This window comes from Aythya fuligula, chromosome 5, assembly GCF_009819795.1.
Source record: "Aythya fuligula isolate bAytFul2 chromosome 5, bAytFul2.pri, whole genome shotgun sequence".
Lineage (NCBI taxonomy): Eukaryota > Metazoa > Chordata > Aves > Anseriformes > Anatidae > Aythya > Aythya fuligula.
In genome coordinates, this window is record NC_045563.1 from 64,206,299 (window position 1) to 64,231,797 (window position 25,499).

The window sequence follows — 25,499 nt, forward strand, 5'->3', positions numbered from 1 at the left end:
TTTGCAGTGTTGACTGGCAGCTTCATTATTACCATAATAATATCACTTAATATGAGAAGCAGAGCAATGTGGAACCTGTATTGCCAGAGACAGGATAAATAATGGCATTGTGTTGATACTGAGACATACAAAGCTTTGGTAAGCACTAGTTCATTGTTCACACCTTCTGTTAATTTTCCATACAGAACCCACAGTAAGACAAGTCATGTAGAAGGGAAGATACTTTAAACAAACCTTGGAGTAGAAATAGATGTTAACACATTTGAGGCTACAATTCTAGCTGCAAATATCCTAGTCTTTTGATATTTTTTTTTCTTGATGGGAGTTATTCTTATATATTTTTCAGCTGCTTTCAAATTGCTGCTATACTACTGGCTGTGAAAGTGAGAGAACAGCTTCTGCAGATGAAAGGCCAGCAATGATAGCACTGGAATGTGACCTTGGACATTTATCAGAACAACACTGGCTGTCAGATGATACAGCATTCTTATTTTTCCAATCACTTTTGGACTGCAATCAGGTCAGTTCAGGATGGGGGCATGTATTGCCATGCGTTGCATGCAGCCATAAATGGTATATCCTTTGTTAAGACTTTTAATATGAAGCTACTTGAGTTAATATGAAATAGGTTTCATTTCAATAGCCCTCCCTTGTATGTTGATATTTACTTTGTCCCTCTGTAAATTCCATCATGTTTGAAAAGTTTGCCTGAAAGAAAGCACTATAATTAAAGACCAGTTATTCTTTCTAATAACAATAAAAAATATAAAAATCAAATCAATATAATTTTCTTGCTATTGATCACAGGTATTCTCTTGCTTAATAGATCAAGGTTTCATAAACTGTATGTGATTATTCCTTCTTGCCTCAGATTTGAGAAGTATCTGAACAGTAGCAGAAACGAAGCTGCTATCTAAAAGGTAGATTTTGAGTAAATGATGTTATCTCCATAACTTTGTTTTCTCTATCTGCAATTGAAAATGATGGAGACAAGTGGTTATTAGATAAACTATGAAGGTCAAAACGGACTAGGTGTAAAAACATCTCAGCTACATTCTCAGCCTGGCTCTTGGTTTGTGCTATTACTGTGAGCAAATTATTTCTCTGGGCCTCAGCATCCACAGCTACAAAACAGAGCAGCTTTCAAGTCCTCAAAACGAAAAACTGCCCTTAGTAATGCAAGTAAATAGTATAGTAAATACTATTATTTTTATGGAGGTGGTAGAGATTTGAAATTTATTTGCAGATTGGGTCCCTCAGGAGATTACAGACTCAGCAATGTTTTATTACTTTGTTGGTACATACAGGTTATGACAATGCATGTAGGTGAGGCTGGCTTCAAACCTGGTTGAAATGCCGGAAATATGGTGCTTCAACATCTGGGTAAAAGGCAATATTTCTACTGCTCTTCTTGTACTGTAGAGCATGGAAGAAATTCCGTAGTTGTTTCCATGATGAATCATGCAGATAGTAGTGGACTATTTAATGTTTTAGGATGAAATTCTGTTCTTAATTTTTTGTTAATGCTTCTGCTCTTGAAAGGAGAATTGAGGTTGCTTGCGCTTTGTATCACAGCTCCACCTCTAATCTTTTTTTCAGACAAATATGCTGGATGACATATATGGACAAACATTTGCCAGCATTCATTTTGTGCTTAGAAAATATAGCAAGATATATCCTAGATAGATCCTGATACCCTAGAGCTGAAAAACTAGCAATGTGGTAGTAAATAAGCAAGTTGAAAATGAAAATATGTCTTTAATTGTGTTTCTTGGGTGATTTTTTATTTAAGCAAAAATGATCAAGCATTTCTTCAAAACAATGTGCACCCCAGACCTAAGAGCAGCAGGAGGGTTATCCATATTACAAATCTCTGTCAAAAGCCTGTTTGTTTGCTTTTGAACTATAATATTGTGGTGGAGCAATTACAGAACTGTAAAGCATTTTGAATGAGCAAGTTATTTTTATTCTTGCTGAAGAAGTGTTTTAGTGCTACCAGGTGAACAACTTGAAACATATTCCTGATCTATTAAAAATGTCTTAAGCATCAGTATTTTGACTAATCAGTCAAGTTTTGAGCATGTTTGTGATTTTCTCCCTAGTTTTGAATCCTCAGTTTGTTTGGAGGCCAGGAAGCTCCTGGACTGATTGGCTGAGTCATTTTCTGATGATTAAGTGGTATGTCTGCACAGGAAACATTGCAAAAGGCTTAAGGGGGTTTATAAATAGAAAATGTTTGGAGGGAAAATCATTACTCAGAAAGCAAATTCTATTGATACATGACTGCATCGATGTTGTCTTTTTAAAAGGCCAGTATTTTTAATGATTTTTTTTTAAACTAGAAAACACATTAAATTACTTAGTACTTTCTTTACATCTTTTTCTTACTCAGACAAATGTGTACAGGGACATTAACCGATTTTAAACTTCAAAATAAACTGTCTTGATAGCTGCCTTCTTGCTTTGAAGGTCTATGTTTTTAATTCCAAGAATACATATTTATTTAATGTTACCCTTGCTAAACTGTCAAAATCCTGATTTACTGTGCATTTCCAATGTGCTTTTCTCTGTGTTATGGTGTGTATATGTCATACACATGGAGGGAACAAGGAACAGAACACAGAAGCCAGGATTCCTCAGTTAATACTATTTCTATCATTGTTAAATTAATGAGTTGCCTTAGACAAGTTTCCATGTCATTTTCTTAGTTATTCTAGGACTATGACTTGTCTTCAGACTGGTATTCTGTAAAGGTAGGATAGCAGGTAATCTCTCATTTCAGAATGGCATTTTAACACATGCTGAGTTACAAAATATGGTAGGAAATTATACAATTCACTTGAAGTCAGCAACTTTGACCACAAAACCAGAAAGGAGATGTTTTGTTCCCTCTTCAGTTAGCAGCAATCTTAGGATCCCTGTCCAGTCGTATTACAGCGTAACTCACTGAGGAACTGATCATTTGACTGAAAAGGCCAGTTCTGTCATTGTTTAGGGGGGGGGGTATGTTGTTAACACAGGAAAACAATAACAACAAAACTGTGGACAAGTAATGGAATTAAAATCAAACTTTCCTAATTTACAGACAGATCCAAAGCTAACGAAAGCCAGCAGGAGTCTTTCCACTGACTTCATTAAACTTAGCATATTTGTCTACAGAAGTGCTAGCAATACAACCCAGCCAGGCCCTGGGAGACGCTCCAACCCCTTGTTCTCAGCTGACTTTCCTTGGCTGGAGTGCAGAACTGCTAGGGTGAAAATGGTACTATGTACAGTACCAAGGGCAGGCTGAACTGAAACTTGAAACCAGAAAATGCTGTAGGAAAACCCTTACTAAGAAAGAAAAAAATAAACATAAGTAACAGTAAATGGTAGTAATGTATAGGTTCTGTTGCCTCCAGGCACTATTTGTAAATAGTGACATGCAGACATCAGTTTAGTTTGAGATGCTTATTGAGGCTTCATATGACTAATGTTTTAAGGAAAACAGAAGGCACAAGTGGGCATGTATTCAAAATCTGGGTATATTGTGAAATAGAAAATTACACATAAGCTTTCTCTCCATGAGTACACAGTGAAATCTACATGTTTGCTGAAAGTACTAGTCTTGTACACTAAAAGAATTCCTACTGGAATTCCACTATCTGGAGTAAATGATAAGAGAAGAGGCAGAGCTCATGAAGGAATCAACTCATTTAACTCAGTTATTTAAAGATGGAGATCTGGCTGAAATCTAGAACTTTTTGTAATAAGTTTCATCTCTAACGTTTGACAGTAAACCATTCTCTGAAATAGTCTGTTAGATAGGGGCTGAGTTCTATTGAAATGTAATAATGAATTACCTAGGTATATCTAAAATTATTTTTGTTGTCCAACAATAAATATTTGGCAGTGTGAGTGAAAGTGAAAGGCCAGACTGTGATCTCTAGGTCACCAGGAAGTTTTGTACCACTATAAACAGAGAAACAATTTGAATCCTGTGAAGTTATTTCAAAATGATTTTTTAAAATACTGACATACCTTTTAGTATTTAGCTTATACTTTCTTAAACAGTATGTTGTTGAATGTGTGATGCCAGATGCTTGTGTTGAAACAGCAGCATAATTGCTGCTCAGTAAGAAATTGCAAGGATGCAATACAGCAAAGAAGCACTTTGCATGCATAAAGAAAGAAATGCTTTCACGTCAGGAGGGTTGAGTGGCAAAAGAAGACTTCAGTTGTGCTGAGTTTCATGGGTCAATCTCATGTATGAATTATAAGTAACCTGTTAAAGGGCATTTGAAAGAAATGCCAGTTCTGTGAAAAACATAGAGCCATCATACAAGTTGATGAGCTAAGTTCCTGCTCAACAGGATTTCCTCTGGGAATGTGGCAGTTGTTAAATGTCTTCATTTCAGCTCTTATGAAAATGCATTTGTGCCCGGGCTTTGTTTTCTCCCCAAGTGCTGCTGTTACCCTTCCAGAGAATTCAAAGTGGTTTTGCTCTCCATGCATTCAGGCTCCTCCTTTACCAGCTGAAATCTGATATTTCAAACTCTGACTATACATTAGCAGGAAGGGTGGAAAAATGCCAACTGCCCTATTGACAAATTTGCAAATGCACAGGACCTTTTTTTTTTTTTTTTTTTTTTTTTTAATTAAATATATATATATATTTTTTTTATGCTGGCACTGGGACTGAAAAGCTAGTGGCAGGCAGTGCAACTCTAAAAAGGTCTCTCTTTAAGCTACCTTTGTTTAAGTTGCTAACACAACATGTTTAAATACTAAATCATGGAGTTCATAAAAATATTTTACAGGTTTTCAATAAAAATATTGCTTGTGCTATGATCCAGTGAGATCATATGAGCTATGAAAAACCAAACAACAGAAAGGAGGCTGTCCAACAAGCCTCCAAGTGTTACGTTGGCAGCTGGTGGCATTACATGAGGTGGCACTTCTCTGTTGAGTGCTAAGCCAATAGCCAAGCGGTGCTAGGAAGCATGGCACTGCAGAGTCTGTTATCTCATGGGGAGGCAACAGTGGGGGTTGAATTACCTGCAACATCTTTGGAATCTCCAAAGCTTATGGCAGAAAGAAGAATGACCATGGCCTTATTTCACATGTAGTCTCCATGTGTCAAATGCTTGCTGTAGAACTTCTTTTGCTCTACCACATGGACTGTAGCACTTGTCTTCCATCCCTCTTCTAAGCAGTGCTGAAGGGGGTTATGTCTTCCTGAGGCACTTGGAATTTGGCATATGGGTTTTGGTAGCACTGATGTTTGCACGTGGCTTGTGTCCACATGGCAATGCTGAGCTCCTCTGGGAGCAGAGGCATTGTGTAAAGCACAGCTGTTCTGTATAGGTTTATGGAAACCTGACAGTGCTGGAAAGGGGCCAGAAGTGATAATTAGGTTCTTCAAGCTTAATATTAAAGAGGTAAATGACTTTAGGCCCTGTTTAAGAAACTGGAGACGAAAACACGGAAAAGAGAATAAGCTGCATTTTTGCTGTGATCAGATAAGAAAGAGAAACTATCAGTGCTGCTGTAGCTGGATATAAAATAGAAAAACATAAGTTGCACTGGGTAGTTAAACAGCAATTAAACTTTCAAGAACATATTCCTGAGTAGCAGTTTGAGAGCACTGTTTTATTTTTTACGGAGAAACACGAGAAGTTCAGTCTTTCAAGGATAATTTTCCCAAGGTTGAAGTAGTGATTAGAGACGTATAACTCAAAACCTTAAAACAGGAGTCTCTTTTGTGTATACACAGTTCACAGATCTGCTTTTTGGTTGCACTTTAGCAGTCTCCAAGTGCACCATGGCTAAGTTTCATGTTATTATATAAATGCTACTTGTAAAGGGCATTAATGATGCATGACTCTTGTTTCTTAGCAACTTTATTTTTTAAACAAAGAGGGTTTGAATGCATATAATTTATTTATTTTATTCTGTCAAAACAGACAATAACGTACAACAGATAAAACTGATCGCCAACATTTGCCGATTGTTTTCTTTTATCTCCATAGAGTGAGTTAAAAACATTTGCATAAGATAATTTTAAAAAATGAACAGATCTTCTTCCTAGCCATTCCTCCCTGGCTAAGCATGAGAAGTGAGTTCATCTCTTCTCTAATATAGCATAAGGCAACACAGTAAATGATCAGTCTCTAGAAACTCCTGAAGTACATTCTGGAATTACCAAAGAAAGTACCTCTTTCCCTGAGAATGAGAAAAAAAAGAGATTCACCATTAAAATTCTAACATGGGTATGCTCACAAAGATGAACTCATACTCGTTAAAGAAACACTTACCATAGGACAGACTAACTAGAAGTGTTTAATTCAAAAATGAAGAATGAGAATCTTGTCTGTGAAACTGGAAGCATGACAATTAGAAATGTAGTTTCATCCTTGAGTTCAGTTGCCTGATAAACATTAAATTTCCCAGAAATACCACCACAGACTATCTCAGTACTCAGACTTAACACGATGGTCCTCACCAGTTCACACTTTTTCTTTCTTCCATTAATGACACTCAGGGAAGACATTGTTCAGTAACACCCACAAAACATAAATAACATTTAATTAAAAAATAAAGTATCTGTTAAGATTTAATATGCTAGCATCAAAGCATCCAGAAAGTAATTTTTGTCTCTGACAGATTTTCCACAGACAAGAAATAATCTCAGATACTTGCTGATGACATACAGAATGGTTAAACGTGTGTTTACAGAGATTCCTTTTATTCACTGACAGTCACATTCTAGGAACTATTTTCATGTGGGTGTGTGCCAAACACTCAGGCCTTCTATATTTTTGTTTGTTTGCTTGTTTGCTTGTTTTCATATTCCCCCAAATCTTTATCACAGATCACTATATTTTCTCTAAGGTAGGTGTGTTTTGTTGATACTTCTCTGTTTTCTTTAATCAAGAAACAAATATTTGTTGTTTACCAGAGAACCAAAATGTTTTGAACTGTTCCTCAGCAGACATATATAAATTCGTTAATGTATTTAGAAACTTGAACAGAAATATTTCTTATAAGGTGTCTCACACTAGAGTAATTCCATTAAATGCCAAGGGTATTATCTGATACATTCAGGATCAGGTAGGAAGGGATATTTCCTGAACATGTGGTAAGAAAGTCCAGCTATTCCAGACTCCTGGAAAATTACATGTTCCCACATCAAGAAATCAGCTTCCTTTCCTTTGATTTATTTTCCTTCCCACAATTTATAAAGCAAAATTCCTTTAAAAGAACCTCTCTAATGGCTTATTGCTCATTAAAAAGAATAACAAAATTGTATTTAACTGATTGTCAGCAGACATTAATATGATGACAAACTTCAAACCATAAGCAAGAAAATACCTGTGGCCTATCATGTGATGTAGTACAATGCCAAGGTTCTTACCTTCATACAAAGATTTCACCCTCATAAGACCCCATGAGGAAGAGCAGATTTACTTAATTCACCCTATAGATCATAAACCAATACATTCGATATATGTATGACTTGCCCAAAGGCATAAAGGAAGTGAGTGGTGGAGGAGGGAGTCCAGCCTGGTCTCCTGAGACCCAGGCTGCAACACTAACAACCAGAGTATCTCTTGTATAAAAAAGTCGAGTTAACTTTGAAGATATCCACAATTAATAAGAAAAGATCAGACAGATCATTTAAATACCATAAGAAGGTCTTTTATTATGCTGGATTTGTAGATAGTATTAGGTTTACCAAAATTTGAATAAACAGGCTTGCACATGTCAGGAAGGAGAGTGCTTTATATTGTCAGCCACAGTGAGGGGATGAACACCCTACAGCAGCATTACAGGCGTGACTTCATGCGAGTTGTTAGGGCTGGACTATTTTTCATAAGGTCTATTCTTATTCCTTTCTCAAGTCCTTTAAAAGGGGGAGAACAGCCTAAGACTGACAAAATAAATAAATAAATTACAAGCAGTGGCACTGTCAAAAATAATGGGTTATGGAAGAGGAAGCTTTGCAGCACTGAGGGAAGTCACTGTTTTATTTCATGGTTGTGTCCCACACTTGACATAAGGGAGGGTGGGCTACAGTAGCCAACAGAACTACATGTAATGCCAAATTTGTAGTTCTTGATTAGTATTTATCAAACTAATCTTTAGTGAAGTGTATTCACTTTACCCCAGAGAGATTAGATCGTGTCTAAGCCATGTTTTCCTTTGGAAAGAGATAGGTGTGACTGTGATAAAGAATTTCTTAATTCCGGTTAAGTAACATCTAATGAGACATAATTTTAAAAGATGGTTATGATAAGAGTTAAGATTAGAGAGTGTGAAATATACATTTATCTTCTGACCATTTGCAAAGGTCATGTATTTAGGGACAATCAGTAAACATACTAATCGGAGTCATTAGAATAGCAAGGTCCCTGGTGGTCTTTCTGCAGCCCTTGACACGCCTCCCTTTTTACAGGGAGTGCTTTAAAATTCTAGAAGGATTTGGCAGGAGAGGGTTCTTTTTAGAGACTTAATAACTTTTTCTGAGAGGAGCGAAGGGAAGAGGACACCTGGTAAAGTTGTAAGCATCTTTCCTAAAGGAGGAAGTTAGAGAATATTTCCCAGGAAAGGTTCAATTAATTTTGTGTTTGTATTTTCTGGGCCATCTGTGGAAGAATCTTGCTTTCATGGGACTTTTAATACTGGACTGAAACAAGCAAGACTTTGTTCAAGTCACATTGATATTATTTCTTTACTATGCACTTGCCCCTTTGCTAACTCCAGATTACTTTTGCTAAGAGAGTTTTCTCATTCTTGTGTTCCTCAAGGCTGCATTATCTTTTTGACAGTAGGAAGATGGTATGCGCTTTTTTTTTTTTTTTTTTTTTTTTATTCTAGCTTTTATCACTTTGAGGAAAAAGTACTCCTACTCTCCCAAAGTTAAGCAAGCAGATAAACATACTGCAATTCAAAAGTTAATGACCAAATAAAAGGTTCAGCTAAGCAAGACCCAAGAAGCTAGAAGACAAATTTCAACCCAAATGAGAGGTATTGTCCGCAATTAAATGTGGACAATTGTTGACACATTATTGTTGTTGACATTGACATATTATTTCAGAGGTGGTGAAATGCTTGGCTCCTCAGAGACTGTGTTACATTCATCTGCGTGTGGGTAAGTAGGGCTGCATTCACACTTGCTTTCTCTCCAAAGCAGCTTCAAATTTGGCTCAGAGCAGGCAAGTGTGAAAAAGGTCAGGTAGCTCATGGCATGGGAAACAAGGGTTCTGCTCCCACAGGCTTTTTCAAGGTCACTTAAGGTATAGTGCGTGTGGCACGTCAAAATATTTGACTGTTTTCAGTCACTTAAAGAAATGGTAGGCCTGCTGAGGTTTTTAAAAAGTGTTAGGATAGTAGATACGTAGATGCTTTGGCCACAGAGCATTTTATCCTCCTGTTGCAGCAGTTCAAGCGAGTACTACTTGTTTGTGTTTTCTTTTCAGTAAAACCTTGCCTCCACCAACAGCGAGGCGTTGTTGCTGATAGAAGCCAAGCAGCCTAGTGCGAGCACAGCTCTGTTGCCGCTCTTGAACTTTCTTCTCGGTAGCCTTCTACTTACCCGCCGCCCTAACCTTTCCGCGCACACGACAACTCTCAGCTTCCCCATGTACCCCACCTAAGCCAGCCGCAGCCGTGTCCGCGTTGCCCGTTTCGCTCCGTGACAGACGCGGTGACGGACGGGCCGCTGCCCGGTGCTGCACCGCTGCCTCTGAGGGGGGGCAGCGCCGCCGGGGGAGCTTCGGGGAGCACCGCCGGGACCCCCCGCGGCGCCCCCGGGCCGCGAGGGGGCGCAGCGAAGAGCCGCTCGGCGGGGCCGCGCACCTTGCTGCCAGCCCCGGGCGCCCGGGGCGGCCCGCACGGGGCTGGGGCGGCCGGGCCGCCCGCCCCGGCCCGCCCCGGCCGCCGGCCCCGCCCCGAGCCGCGCCGCGCCGAGCCGAGCCGAGCCGTGGGCAGCACGCGGAGCGCCGCCGCCGCCGTCGGTAGGGTCGCGTTGCTGCGGGCGGAGCAGGTGCGGCAGGAGCGGGGCCGGGGCCGGGGCTGTCCCCGTCCCCGTCCCTCGGCGGGGACTGTGGGCGAGGGCGGCGTTGCGCGGGCCGGGGCCGCTGTGCTCACCGACCGGGGCCGCGGCGCTCCCCCAGCGGTGCCGGCCCGGGGCCGTGGCCGGGCGGGGGGCTTGGGGCGAGGTAGGAAAAGGAGCGGGAGCCCTCGGTGTCGGGGGACCCTGCTAGCGCCCCGGGAGAGCGCCCTGCGACACCGAAGGGGGCCATTAGGTTAGACGCGTCTTAATGAGCGCGTTAATGAGTGTGACACCCTGCTCTGCTCACCTTCCGGGCTAATTGGACGTGGCATCTGCTGGGCTTTTCTTTGGGCTTTGAAGTATGTCTTAACCTACGAGAGTAATTGTCGTGTTCGCTCCGTTTTTTTTTGTGTGTGCAAATTCAACATGTGACTTAAATGCAGATAGCTGGCAAAGGGCTAGTTTGAAGACTGGCGAATGTAGATTTATTTGCCCCTAGGCTTACACGGTTGAACCGGTGTCAAAAAGCTTTCAGTTCTCTCTTTAACTAGCTTATCGGGAAAGATCTGGAGGTCTCTGCCGACTTTAAAAACCGTTTACAATTGGCAACCTTGCTGGCACTTTCAGCCAAAATGTGATCCGAGCATGGAAACCGAACTGCATTCTTGCATCTAAGGATGGTCCCTGCAGGTCAAAACTGAGGCACGTCGGCATGGCCAGAAAACTTCATATAAGCAGTTTTTTTCTTTTCATTTCCCTTTTTTTCTTTTCTCTCTAAAGACTCCAGGTCTTGTAATAATGCACAGCACAGCAGCCTCCTGCTGCAATGCCCAGCTGGGGTGTAGTTGCCCCCTTTCTGGCTCTGCTGTTGGTTTTGAGGAAGTTCTTAATCTCACTATGTGACTCATTGTCCTGATCTTCAAACTGGCCTAATAGGGCTTGTCACACTTGCCTCCCAGGGATACTAACATCTAATTGATGTTCACGAAGTACCTTCATGTGGGAGAAAAGAGGGCATCTTGCTTCCCTCATTTCACCATTCTTTGTTGGTTGCTTTTTTTATTACAATCTGTCCATATTACATGGGTGGAAAACAGATTATCCAACGACCAAACTGGAATTCATGTCTCTTCTCATTTACACAAGCACTCTTGTGTATAAGTGTTTGTCCATGTATGATTACTTTGAAGGATCTGGCTATTTCACTAAACACAGCATTTTTTATCACTTCCAGGGAACGGATCGTATGGAAACTTCAGTTGTAAAGAATTGTACTGAAGTATCAGCAGACTTTTTCTCCTGGCTCTGGAGATAGTGTAAGTTGTTTTTTTGTTTGTTACCCCCCCCCCCCCCCCCGCATATTATGAGGCTACTTAAAGCTTTGAGAATTGAAATTATACTCACTTACTTCACCCTCCACATATCCTTGATCTGAGTCTTACCTAGACGAAATCTTATGTTCAGTCTTGTTTTTTGTCATGTTTCACTTTAAAATCTGAAAAAAAGTACAATAAATTTACCATTCTCTGTTTGAAAATAGAAGTTGTCTTTAAAAATACAAGTGTTGTTTTTATCTCTGTAACCATTTTACTTGCTGCCTGGAGTAGTAATGAGCCACTTACTCCCCTGACTGGAATCTTACCCCACCTCCTCCTTATCGCTGCTGCCTCCCCCATTGGGCAGATAGCAGAGCCTGCAGTGGAAGTAATGCAGAGCTGGGGTCACCAGCAGCACATGCCACAGGACATGAATGTTCTCTGAATCAACTGTTGTGTCACCCGTGAGTGTTGTGAGTGTGCACCTTTGTGTCGCACATGTGTAACGGCCTCTTTTCACCTAAAGGCTCAGGTTTAGAAATTTTGGGGCTTTTTCCTGCATCTTCATTTTTTCACACAGCAAGACTGCATCCTGGCAGGCTGTTCTGTAACATTCAACTGGTGCATTTTATTCAGTCCTGCTTTTCAGCAAAACATGTATTATTCCCCACATTAGATAAACCTATCAAGTTAATACCTGATGCATGAAGGCTGTAAAATGCTGCTTGATATTGGCTGCTGCTCTTATCTTCATATTATGTGAAGAAGGTATTGAAATTGTGGCTTATAATGTGCAGCTGAGAAATGAAATTCCAGTAGAAAACTGAAGGATGCTGCAGTAAAATTCCTTTTTCTATGTGGCTGGCAGCAAGTGGCCTGACTTCTGGTTTATCTGTGAAAGTGGGCAAGTTCTTTACTGGCTTGTAAGTGTTTGGAAATGAGAAGTCATCTTTGTTTTAAACTGATTCTTTTTTGTTGTTGTTGTTGTTGTTCTTCATTGCCTTACTGTTGCCCTAAAGTTGTACAGCAGTGTGGTAAGCTCAGTGCTGGGTGGTGGGTGCACTGCTGTTTGTGAGTTTTCAGATTTTCTTCAGTTTTGTGAAGGATCTAGAAGTAGGTGTTGTGTGAAAAGATTTTATTTTATTTTTATTTAAGTGTAAGAAACCATAAAATGAGAGGTGGTTGCTATCTGGTTTCTCTGCGAATATGCTCTAAGTCTTTCACCTCTTTTAGCATGTACCTTGTATCTGCTCCAGCTGTCTCACTGCTCTGGTATTTTATAATTAGTATCTTGAAAACTCAAGGGAAAACTTTCAAATGCTATATATTTCCCACTGGGACTCTTCCATGTGGCTGTAACATTTGTTGTGAGCCCTTGGTAACGTGTATCTGTTCCTCAGGAGTCCTTCCTCTCAGTTTGACTCCCCTGGTGTCAGCAGGAAAACTAGCTTTCTAGTGAAGAGGCTTTGCTTCTGAGGAGAAAGGTGTATTTTGTTTCCCTTAAAAATGATACCAATGTCAGATGACTGAAATTGAGGTCTGCCTTCCTGTATGGTACTTCTCTTTTCTCAGCTTGCTTGTGTCTTGCATCCAGGGTGAGTGAGCTACAGGAAGGCTGAGGGGTCACTCTGTGTGTCTGTACAGGCAGCCTGGCACGCATATATATGTATAATACATGTGTACTTGTATAATATACATTTACAGCATATGTGAGCAAATTGTTTCTTTGATGCACCTTTTCAAGCTTTCTGTTTGAAGAGTCCTTGTGTACTTGCCATAAATTTGAAAAATGCAGCCTCTGCTCTGTGTCTGGCACCCTGGCTGCTAAGGGAGGGCATGCTGTTTGGTGTGCTTGTCACTAGAACCAGTTTTAGAGGTGTTTATGCTGCCAGATTGACTCCTTCAGAAGTGGTATTAGTAGTTTGGGGTATTCCAGCACCATACACTAGCCTGTTTCCAGAAAATAGAGATATTCTAAACTAAAGCTTTTAAGTATCCACTGGTTCAGTGACTGCAGATACCCAGTTAATATTGTACTGTGACACATTCTGGAAATTGCTGGGTTTATTTTTGACGTAGAGAAGATGACTAAGAATAACTCTTTCATCTATGCATAGTTGCATTTACAAGCAAGTGAAAACATCCCTAAAATGATCTTTAGTCATATTTAGACTCTTAGTTCCATGAAAGGAAAAAAATTCTGCCTTGGGTTTAAATCTGAGCTGTGTATGCTGTCAAGCCCTTTTCCTGCTCCAGACTGCTGTTCAGTGAGGGATTTTGTTTTGTTTTCCCCTCTGAGTGTTTGGGGGCCATCTAACATGTGAGACGGGGGAGGAAGCCCAGTTCCTTGTCAGAAAGGTGGATCCTACCACGACACAAATTATGATGGATGTTACTGCCCTAGCTCATGTTCAGTTCAAGTTCTGATTGTGTTTATTTCAGTGTCCAAGTAACTCAGATGTTGGAGGAAAGTCTGAACTTGTTTTTATTTATTTATTTATTTATTTATTTTTCCCTGTCTTAGAGATGTAATGGTAAGACTTTTTGAGAAAGGAATCATTCTGAAGACAACCCATGTCTTCAGAGATGACCTGCCTGGCTCTTTGCTACACTTTTCCTCCACCTGGAACCTTGCTACATTTTGTTAATTGGTCTTCAAAAGCTTGCTATTTGGGGTCTGACTCCTTCAGACAGATGGTTTAATTGTATTGTGTTGGGAATATTAGGATTAGATTTAAATTTTTGTTCCTATCACCAACATTGGCATTTTTTGTCCAAACCAATTCTAGTGGTTACTTTACTTGCTACATTCAGTCAAGTGGCTTTCATCGATGCAGATTTTAAAATGACTCTAAATGTGTGTTACAGGGTTTTGGCTTCTTAAAAAGCAGGTTCTTCAGATCTGTTAGTCCATGATAAACCCTTCTCAGACCTTTTAAGCTTGCAGCTTATTGCCTGTGCAGACTGCAGTAATAACTAGGGGAGTGTTACAGTTTATCCTTCTGTGTGACTGACATAGCCAAGCATCAAAATAGAATTTCCAAAGCCATGTGATTTTTTTTTTTTTTTTTGTTGGGAATACAAGGGTATGTTTTTAACTAACTTTAAATAGTCTTACTATAATTGTATCACATATCCATAAAATGTGCAGAAGAGAGAGGGTTGTTTTTAAGTATTGTGTTACTTTTGAAAGACTGAGTGCATCAAAATGCTCCTTAGTGTAGATAACATATTTTGCTGTTGTCTTACTTGAATAGTCAATTCCAGTAGCCAGTTAGAAGGTTTTTAGATCTTCCAAGATGTTCCTTTGTAATCCACCATCTTCAAATCAACTATGAAGGAGTCCAGCTACAAATCATTAACCATTCAAAAATAATATTAATAACAAAAGCTGGAGCAGGAGATGCTTGTTTTCTCCCCTATCTTTGAGAAGACTTGTGTTTGGCAGATAGTGGTAGCGATGTGCGATAGCCTTGTCCTTTATACCTTTGTGCACAGGGATCAGCACAGATGGATTTAGAGAAACAAATGTGGTCTCTGAAGGCAGTTGCTAAATGCAAGCGAGAAGTTCATCATGCTGTGTAATGCAGTCTTTTCTGCTGACACTCTTTCCAGCTGAAAAAAAAGCTCCTCTTGTTAAACATTACCCTTAATTAACTTTACAAGATAGTAGGTAGTTTTTGTTTTCTGCTTACTCATGATATCGGCTTCCTTTTGTAGAGGGTCATTTATTGTATTTATTCTATGTGCTTGTTGTCAGGCTTTTTATTATGGATTTTCTTCATACTGTGTCACCTTGTGCTGAGATGGAGAATAATTTTAAGTTGCATTCTGAACAGACTAGGAGAAGATTTGTGAATATATGTGAATGAGTTCTCTCAAATCCAAACTCATGGCCTTCTCTCAGTGTTAGGTTTTCCCCTTCCAGAGAGTGCTATGAATTCCTGTGGTTGTCACATGTGCTTTATTGCTATCACTTCAGAAAATTGTTTAGATAATTGCACAGCTGTAGGGATAGCAGATACTGAATTATGGAGCCATTTTTCAGATTGCGTGGTGTTGCTTCATAAGATGAATGCAAAATGTAGGCTCCTTCCATTTCTATCTATGGATTAAAAAAAAAAATAAAAACAGATGACACTTCTCTGGTATTTGTATTCAGAACATTAATGTGGTTGAATGAATATCAGAAATGTGCACGTGTTTAAGGCTTGGAAATAAGCTCTGTAAATATGAACTATTGGTGCATGTTCAAAGCCAATAGTCAGCATGTGTAACCAAATACCTCTTGCTGTAATTACTCTTCGAAACATTGCCCTTGCACCAAGTCAACATTAGGTGTCCTAGCAAATGCATTAGGACTTGTGTAAAGGACTCAGTATGTCCCAATAACGAGCCTATTAAGACGGAAGAAACATCTTTCTGTTGTTCTGATAGGGATGTATATAAGAGGGGGGAAGGATTAGGGTGGTTGACTTTATTTCCTGGAAAAGAATAGAGTACGTTTTTCAGAGTATAAAACGGATATTACTCAGTTTGTGACGGCCTTCCTAGTAAAAGTGTCTTGAAGCAGGGATTGGCTTAAATCTGTTGCCTGCATTCCTGACATACAGCATTATGTGATGCTATCTTGTCACAGAGGCATGCAGTGTGCCGTGATGTATAAATAACCCTGTGTGTCAAAGGTAATTTGAGACAATGTGCCAAATATTTAATGAAGTGCTGGGTCTTGTCCCATGTACCTGGTATATATTTAGGAGTAGGTATCTGAGATGAAACTGCAGCAGTGGGGTGGTGAGTAATATCCCCCACACATACTACGGAGCTGCTCCACACAGCACAGTAAGACACAACGAGTGCTACAGCTCAGTTGCATTTTGTTTGTGACTTTGATACTTAGATAAGGAGACAGGAAAATAGGTTAACATGCTCTAGGCCAACTTGCCTTTGTGCCTGCTGAGTGGAGAATCACCTTTAATATTCTCTGGGGAGTGATTTTAATGACTACTTCACATCCCAGTTGTGAAGATAAACATGGAATAGCACTCAGAGGGGGGTGGCTTTGTGCTGTCAGGAGCACCGCTTCTCCCCTGCAGGTGGACTCAGCAGGATGCTGACCGCAGGCAGTTGGGCACTCTTTGACGCTGGATTATGGTGTCCTGAGCCTGATGGCAGTCCTAAGAGGAAGGGGGCTGTGGGAGATGTGAAGCAGCAGGTACTGGAATGGGAGAGGGGAGCCGTGGTGTACCCAAAAGCTTGGCAGAGGCCTGGGTGTGGGCAGCAGAGGTGGGTGCTGGCCCCTTGCTTGGGACAGAAGGCTGCTGTCAGGGTTTACTTCTGGGGATGGAACTCTACAATGAAGAGTTTTCCTCTCAGTATTTTTGTTGGAAAGGAGATCTGCAAGGTCTTCAGCTTATACTTACCTATGTAAAAATGCAAAGTGGAGTATTATTTTCTTTGCATTTTCTTTTATGCTGAGGAAGGAGCTGTGATTGTTTCCTTAGTACGTGAGTGTAGAGGATCCAGTAATGTATTTAATGTTTTTCATGACAAATGCAGAAACTTGGTCATATCTTAAGGCTTTTTTATGCTTCCTTTTAATTCACACCACTGAATCTATGTATAGCTGCTTCTTTGGCTGCTACCTGACTTAATGATCAGTAACTCGTGTGTGGGAGCATCTTCAGTCTCAGTTATGGAGTCAAAATGTTTGTCTCTCATTTACTGTATTCGTCATGCATTAGGATGGAACAAAAGGAGTTGCACAGCTATTTCAGAGGAGGGTGAGACAGTTCTGTGTGTTGTTATGTAAGGTGCCTCCAACATTCAACCTGGCAGCAAAGTACACAAATGAATTAGCACTGTTTGTTGACAGCTTCTTGACTCAGCTTTTTCTAATGGGTTTACATGCATCCTTCAGGTGGCCAGGTAAAGCAGGTAGTTCTACAAAATTATGTAGATATGAAACTCTTTTGCTCTTTAAGGTAAAGATGTGGGTTCTTCGACAAGTAAAATGTTCAGCGGGAGATGACTGACGTAGACTTAAGAGGATACCTGTGCCTAAGGTGCTCTGGCTCATTTGAAACCTCAAGCTAATATAGCTACCAATATAATCTGGAAAATAGCTATATAATGATTTAAGTGTCACTGTTAGTTCACTGATTTCTAAGGTAAATAAATAAATGTCATATATAGTGCAGCAGGTCTGTATTTGCATACAAGAAGTAAATATTGGTCTGTGACTAACTTCTCACTCTCCTAGATCACAAAGCCTGTGGATGACTTCTTTTCAGTTTTATTGGCTCTGCTGAAGTAATATATGGATAAACAAAGAATGTGAAGGCCTTCCTTTTCTATCTATCTACCTGTCTGTCCTATAGCCAGTATGTTAACCCCCATGCAAAATTTATTGAAAATGCATGTGAGAAAGAGAAAATTACTGGAACTTCTACAAAGTAGAGTGGTGGTGGTTGTTTTTTTGTTTTTTGTTTTTTTTTTTTTTCCTATTAAGTTTTCTTAAACATCATTTCCAATGTTCTGTCTCTTTTCATACAGGTAACTTTTTTTGTTGTATTTTAGGGGCGGGGGTGAAATAGGAAGAAATTACCTTTTATTTTTACATCAGTGGTTGAGTACTGATGTACCAGAATACCTGCTTAGTCATATGCTGTGATGCCAATGAGTTTCACCTGGCACACCCCAGCAGGTGCAGTCCCTCCCCTGTTCTCAGCAGAGCCATCTCTGTGGTGCAATTGTAGATGACTGCATTCGTTTTATAGCAGTGGCAGTGTAATGGTAACCTTTTCTCAATGCTAAGGGAAGGTGGAAACAGCTGAACTTTCTTCTTTTAGAACATGTTTAAAAATTTCACTCAAGGTGCTTTGACCTGAAGGTTTTTGTCAGTGTCAGTTACAGCAGCTGTAACTTTCTGTAAGCAAGGAAGTGGCAGCAAGACTTGCACCAAAGATATTTTTCTTCCACCAAAATTGTATTTTACTTGCTCATTCAGATCTTTTGCCTTTACCTGTTCCTCTTCCCATTATTTTTTTCTCCTCTAAGTCTATATTCTAGATTATATTCCTACCTCTTGGGATAAAAATTCCAGCAGTAAAATTTCAGCCTTATGCCATGAGATATGTGAGTGAGCAACCATGTAGGGATCAAAAAATAGTTTGCAGGCAAAAATGTGGTGAAATTCATTTGGGAACTCCTGTTGTAGTTGTGTTGGTACCTGTTGCTAGCAATCTGGGTTTTCTGTGGGGAACTGGAAGCATACTGGGTTTATTGTGCCTCTTATCATGGGAAGTATTTGTGCCTATTAGGATATGGCAGGCTGTCAGGGGCTGAGGGACTCCTCTGTAAAAGTAGCAGCTGCAAGCATGGTGCACTTCTCCCACCTGCTCGGGCATTTTGTAGGTCCAGAGAACTGGAGGTAGGTTAGTTGTGGCTGTGCTGAAGGTGTTTGGTTAAGATTGCTGGCCTTGCCTGTTGGGTGTGTTCTGTAAGCAGATTTACCAGTCCTCAAACCTGACCTTTTAACCTGCTGGTTAAAAGACCTTTAATTAATAGACCATTGCCACAGCGCTGTGAGACATGGCAGCTCTGGAGCAGCCCTGCTGGTACAGATCTGTCCAAAGGTAAAGGGGTAATCAGGTAAGCACAGCTGCTGGAAGATGGCTGCTGGGGTCCTGCACAAAACTTCTGGTTTTAGGAAGAAAGGGTGCTTTTTGCCCAGTTCATGTACTGACCTATGTAGAACACAATCTGATCTGAAAACACCAAGGTGAATTGTCTGTGCCTTGCTGTACGCTGCCAAGATGCCTCGGAGAAATGTATTCTGTAGAAGTTGATTCACAATTATTTGATACACTGGATGTTAGGAAGCCAATGAAGTGCCTTCTGCACTTTTTTCCCCCCAGTAATCTCTTAGACCAGCTTTATGTATTCAAAGCAGTGTTTCATGTGCACATTCTATGGGCAACAAGAGGAGAGATTGTAGTGGCCACAGAAGTAGTTTAGCATCTGTAACTTCTTTACAGTTTCCTTTAGTCTCCTTACTTAATGCAAATGTATAGCATCTTAAGCTTATTTTTCCCACTGATACAAATAACTGAGAAGTTCTCAATATCCATCATGAAAAACTAGGAATAAACTGTTCTGCACAAACTGACTTGCAGCTTTAGGGCATCTGATAAGCAAATACTTGGTTGTTTTGAATTTTTTCTTGGAGTACTTGTGCTGCTCCCCCAGAAGCAGTGCATGGGTCACAGCCAGGACTGGTGGTCAGCAACAGGCAGAGATGAGAAAGCCCTGACTACAGGTGATGGGGTGGGAGGACTTTGGGTCACGGAACACATACAAACCGTTGTGCGAAATACGACAAACAAGTTTCCTGAAAAGCTTCACATCATTAGTAGCAGCAGGAACCCTGGGATGTGCATTCGCAAGCACAAGCACTGTAATATATCCTTGGGTGTGCGTGTATGTAGTTTTAAATGTGGCAGTTAAAGGTAGCAGGTTAATCTGGCCAGAAAGGAGCCAGTTTTCCTTTGATGCAGATGGCAGTATGTCTGATGGACCTCGTTTGAAAGGAGCTCCCTGAAGTTGATAGCATCAGTGAAGAATTTGAGCTCAGTTTAGCTTTGATAGAAACATGAGGTCTGAAAACCCTCTCATCCTCCTGGCTGCTGGAAACACCACCAAAGAGGCACTGAAGTTCAAAGCCTTTGCTGTGTTAATCTGTGCAGAGGGGAGGTTCTGGAGTATTTGAACTTAATGTAGTTGATGCTGATCTGTGCTGGGCAGGAAGGAGGGCAGGGGTGAAAACTTGCATGCTATACCTTAAAGAAATGGATTTGTGACTGTTGCAGTCACTTCCTGGCTGCTTTTTGCAAGGGTTTCTGATGTAGAAATGCGTTATGGAAATCTCTTGACTCCTATACAAGCTTTTTTCATACTACTGTGCTTTTCAAATTTTATTTTTCTCCTTTGGCTACTGGTTTGAGAGTTTTTGTTCAGATAGTATTCCACTGTAGTGTGACTTAGATGGAAAAGGAAGCACCATTCCCTGAACATACTGCTTTCAGAGCTGATATAAGCTCATTTTAAACTTGTCCTATGCTTCTTCCTCAGAGATAATTTAATTTGAGGTTTAGGTTGTATGTTTACTCTCTTTTTTGAGGGGAGTGAGCTCATACTGTGCAAATTATATCATTTGGTCCTGGTGTGCCAACTGTGTGTGCTCCCCCCCTTCCCACGCAGTAAGAGCACAATACCTGAACCAGAATTGTGATCACATGCCTTTGGGTGCAGTGTATACTGAAAAACCTGTTTTTAACTAAAGTTCAAAACTGAAAGGGGAAATGCTGCAATTTTACATTTTGTCATGGTTCAGCTTTTATTTCAGAGGGCATCTTCACGCTGTTTATCACTTGCTCATTGCCTTTAGTAATCCAAGCAGCAGTGCCAAGCAACTGTTTGGAGCAAAACATTTTGTGTATCTGTGTTGTTTGTTTTTTTTTTTTTTTTTTTTTTAAAGTCTAAGCTAGAAAGCAAAAAGTGTCTGACGGTACCTCTAAAGTTTCCTCGTTATTTATATATATCATCCCCCCCAGTCCATCAACGCTTCACGAAGTGGTAAATGATCTTTAGGGGCATTTCTGTCAATGTGGGTTTTCTTTGCAGCAGAGTAGTGAAGTCAGTAGTGTTAAATGGGGGTCCTTCAGCTGCCCATCCTCACCAGCATCCATTGTTGTGCTGTGAAGGGAGGGATAACAGAATTGGGGCTGCTCCGAACGTGGATCCACCCTGTTCTGTCTGCACCTCTCCATCATCAGCCACCTGCATGCTGATGCTGAGTCCAGAAGGTAGGCTTGGTATGGCAGTGGCAGAGTGAGATGCCAAACACTGATCACTGCAGTCTGTAATTAAAAGGCGAAGAAAGTGCAGCACAAGTCAAGGCTGTCTGTGCTGTTCTCCTGGGTTTATGAGCACTCGGAACCCTGTGTAGTGATGTTCTTTTGAAAGATGCTGCTACAAAGTCTATGCTGGTTTGTGCAACGTTGCTCTTGGGGCACTGGTTATGTTAATACTCAACCCCAGTAGTAAGGCACCCACTGTATCAGGGCATCAGTTAGCTCTATTCCCAGTGAACTAAAGCATGATACCTTGCAGTTAGTTAGATAAAGATCTGTTTGCGTATTTCGGTGAAATAAAAGTCATACTGCTTACCTGTATGCAGGAGAGAGGGAGAAATCTATGCTGATGTGTAACCAGGTACAAGTCCAAGCCAATGTAATGTTGCAGTCTCAGTACTGAATATGTGTGTGTGTGTGTTTTAATCATATTTGTAAAGCTAAGAACTTCACCATATTTCTTTTGTGAGTATGTTATATCCAAAATTGTTTCTCTGCCTCTTTTATCTGACAGTCAGTTCTCTCTCTTCTTGATTAGTTGCTAAAAGTTGAGCAATATTAAAGTAGTTTGAGCTATATATGAAAGAACTGTAATAACAAATGTTATCGTCAGACTCTTCATTAGTCATCTTTTACATGCTTAAGCCTAAGAAGATGCATCCACTGTTGTTGATCTTCACTACTGTTCACAGGACAGAGTTTAAACCCCAGGCCTTTGGAACAGGTCTTTGAAATGTATATGATGAACAACTACTACTAAATGCTCTCTTGGTGTTTCACATGTTCTAGTAATACTTCTCTGTACTGGAGAAGATGAATCCTAATTTAATTCTAACTGACCATTTCTCAGCTTGCCTTGTGAAAGCAATGATATATTCGTCATCATTTCTGATACTGCTTAATTATATTCTGCCCTCAAAGCTTTTTTGAAGGGATTGCTTCCTAACATTTTATTACCACTATTATTTTTTTTCTGATTTCCTCCCAAATAATGTTTTGAGATGTATTTTGTTGTTTTGAGGTTTTTCTGCAGCAGAAATGGATGATGTTTTTTTAACTCTTGGGATTTTTTTTTGTTTTGTTTTTGTTGTTGTTGTTGTCTGTTTGTACTTTGTTTTTCCCCAGTTTTTGGGAGATGGTAGAAATTGTACTTTATATTTTCTTCCAAAAATATCTGCTTCTACTTTGAGAAGCAGTGTCTTTTCTAATCTATTCTGGTAACTATGGGTCCATCTTACAAGGACCAGAAAAAGAAAACGTTAATTAAGCAATCCAAGTAAATTTTCTTTTTTGTCTTCTCATGTAAACGTCCCCTAGAGCATAGTTTGGTGTTCAACCTAAGTTTTCTGGTTTTCCACCACCCTCTGGCTGACTTCTCTGGGTGCTTCCTCACAGTTTCCAGTGTTGATCAGTGGCTGGTATTTGGTGGTGATCTGACAGTATTCTAGCCAAGGAGCCTATCAGCTGTAACTCAAAACTACTTTGCTGTTTTTGTTTTTGCTTTCTCTAGCTTAATTGCAGTTCCCATATATTTCAGAGCAACAGATAATCTTAATACCTTTATAAGCCATAGGAAGTAGTGTGTTCTAGCTCGCATTTTCAAATGATAACAGCTGAACATGGTTCCTAAAAGTGGGTGTATATATACATATGAAAATATTGCTCAGAATGTTTTATTTCTTTTATTATTGGCAGTGTAGTACTGTCTGTGTTTTCAGTGGATTAATCCTGGTTACTGATCTGAAAGTCTGATGTCTACAGATGAAGGCAGCTCTGCCAAATGAATTACTGAGGCCTGCAGCCCTTGGTGTCTTGGAGCTCTTGCACTGTTTCTTCCCCCTGTTCAGCTCCTGGGTAATTGCCACAGCCCCAGTAACGAGAGGGAAATGTATTAGAGAGAAGATACATGAACCAGAGATCCACACTCTGCAATGTACTCCTGAGAACTTTTTGAAGGTATTCTGTTGGTGCCTTTCTTTTTCCTCCCTCTTTTCCCTCAGACAAACCCTGGGCAGTTTGCTTCAGCATAGCTATCACTTCATGGTTTTGGTTTAAAAAAAAATAATAAAACAACCAGTTTCTCTGTCCTTTCTCACAGAAATCCCAAGGGGAAACAAAAGACAGTCTCACTTTGGTATCCCCTGCTCCCTCACTGCAAGGCACTTTATGGTCTCTCCAGAGAATGTCTTTGGGCAATTTAGTCTGAGCAGCAGTGCTGATTGCTGTTGTCTACCCTGTAGCCCCCTGGGCTGAGTGGCCCCAGGAAGGGGACAGCTGTGTCTGGGTACATGGGGCTCCCACAGGAGCAAGTAGTAAGTTGTGGAGGCTGGTGGCCTCTTTGCCTCACGCTCTCTGCTTGGGAGAAGTGCTGGACATGTGGCAGCACCTCCCCGGGCACTGCTGTGTAAGCTCACAGCCCATCTCACTGCCCAGTCTTCTGGATTATCCCTGTTCTCAAAGTGAGATGATTTCCATGACTGCTGACTAAGAGTCTGCTTTTTCCTGGTCTATGCGTTTGTTCTTTTATTCACGGTGTATTTACCTCCATAATTATGTCTCCTTGCATACAAAGGGACAGCTCTATTAGAGGAACCACTGCCTCTAAATGTGGCTCAATTTTGTTGGTATAGCTGCATCTACACAAGGGATTTTGCTGACCTGACTCTGTCAGCTGGTGGGTATGCATTTTTTCATGCTTCTTAGACACAGTTGTGCTATCAGTTTTCCCTGTGGCTTGGAGGTAAGGAGCAGAGAGGAGGACGTGGGGCTGCGAGTGGGAGTGCGGTACTGGGGCTGTGCAGCACCGAGTGGCATGGTCTCTGCGTCCCCTGCACCCCTGCTCAGCACACCTGGATCTGCCGCCTCCCTTCCGAATGTGACTATAGTAGCTGAACTGTAAAGTTACTTGCTGTCTGAAGCTGTCAGACTCCTAGCATCATACCAAAAGTAAAAAATCTTGTGCTGATTAACCATCCAACCCACCGCCTGTTCTGTGCTAAGTTGTTATACCTCAGCTGTTCTAGTGTGTGATCTTGAAATCATGTCATCACAGGAAAAACAAGGCAGGATTTGCAAAGAGCTTAAGGTTTGTCCACTTAACTGTTTTCACTGACAGTTCTCTCATAACATCATTTAACTTGAATAACAGGTGTCTTTTCTTGAGAGGTGTGCTTACTTGCTGGCTGATGTTAAATTCCTTATGGCATACTTCTTCTTTCTCTCTTGTGATCCCGACCTAGGAAAAACATCAGCATAAACTTTCTACTGTTGTTTATATTGTGTTTCTAATCTACTACAGCAGCACTGAAAAATGTTTTCTTGTAACCAGTCTAAACAAGAGTGAGGTTTTAGTATCTTGTTTATGTATAACATTAACCCCCTAATGAATGTGGCTTAATCACCTAAAGTTTTCTGCGAATATATTTACTATATGGAAACTTGGGACCCTTTAATAAACCTTTTATGACTCCATTAGAAATAACAGTTTTTAAATACTCACTATAAGTTGCTGTCTCAAAAACAAGCAAACAAAACAGTAACAACCACAACCCACCAAGTTGAATACTTTTTTCTGTTTAAATGTATATCTAGAAAACTCACGAAGCAATTAGACCCTTAGGTGTGCATTAATCTTGGCCAACTAAATTCTAAATTCTCTGAAATTTATATTCATCCAAATGTTATGGTTCTCTGTGACTGTTAAAATTCTGATCATCTCCACTGTGCCTTACAAAGGAGACTGGTGCATATGAAAATATGCAGGGGATGGTATGAAGAAAAGAGAACCAGATCCTGAGCATTAGGTTTTTACCTGATTTTGATCAATGAACAATTCTTGCAAAATCAGCCTGTCCTGTATTAGTACTTTTGTTTCATGAAATATTATCTGTCCATCCTGCTTACTAACTCTATTTAGGAAAGCATAATTTTTGGGCAAAAAAACTAAGTCAATGACTGAAGTTGCATGTTTGAGTGCAGCTCATGCGTACATGAAGTGACCTGCGTGTATGGTCCTGGTTTACTAGCCATTGAATTTATTTCTTGCACACGCATAGTTTAACGGGAAATGACTCATCATAAGGAATCAGCAGTAAATTATTGCTCATGATAAGTATCATCACTGTGAACTTGTTCACATTTTTTTTCAGACCACCCTCCTGCCTGAAGGCGTTAGGGTATGTGGCAAGCCCAGATGACTGTCAGGATTAAGTTTACAGCTGATTTCAGCTGTAA

General features: G+C 40.4%; 1 protein-coding gene across 7 annotated transcripts in view; it reads left to right on the forward strand.

Moving 5' to 3' along the window:
• Positions 1-383: 383 nt before the first annotated feature.
• MICAL2 (microtubule associated monooxygenase, calponin and LIM domain containing 2) overlaps positions 384-25,499 on the forward strand; it is an 84,369-nt gene continuing 59,253 nt past the window's right edge. For 5 of the 7 annotated variants that reach the window (XM_032187896.1, XM_032187900.1, XM_032187899.1 and 2 more), the window contains exons 1-2: positions 9,972-10,027; positions 11,271-11,352. The gene's annotated coding sequence lies outside the window, so the exon portion shown is untranslated. Of the gene's footprint in view, positions 521-9,971; positions 10,028-11,270; positions 11,353-25,499 lie in introns of those variants that run through there. The other 2 variants (XM_032187897.1, XM_032187898.1) reach the window with 2 other exon arrangements.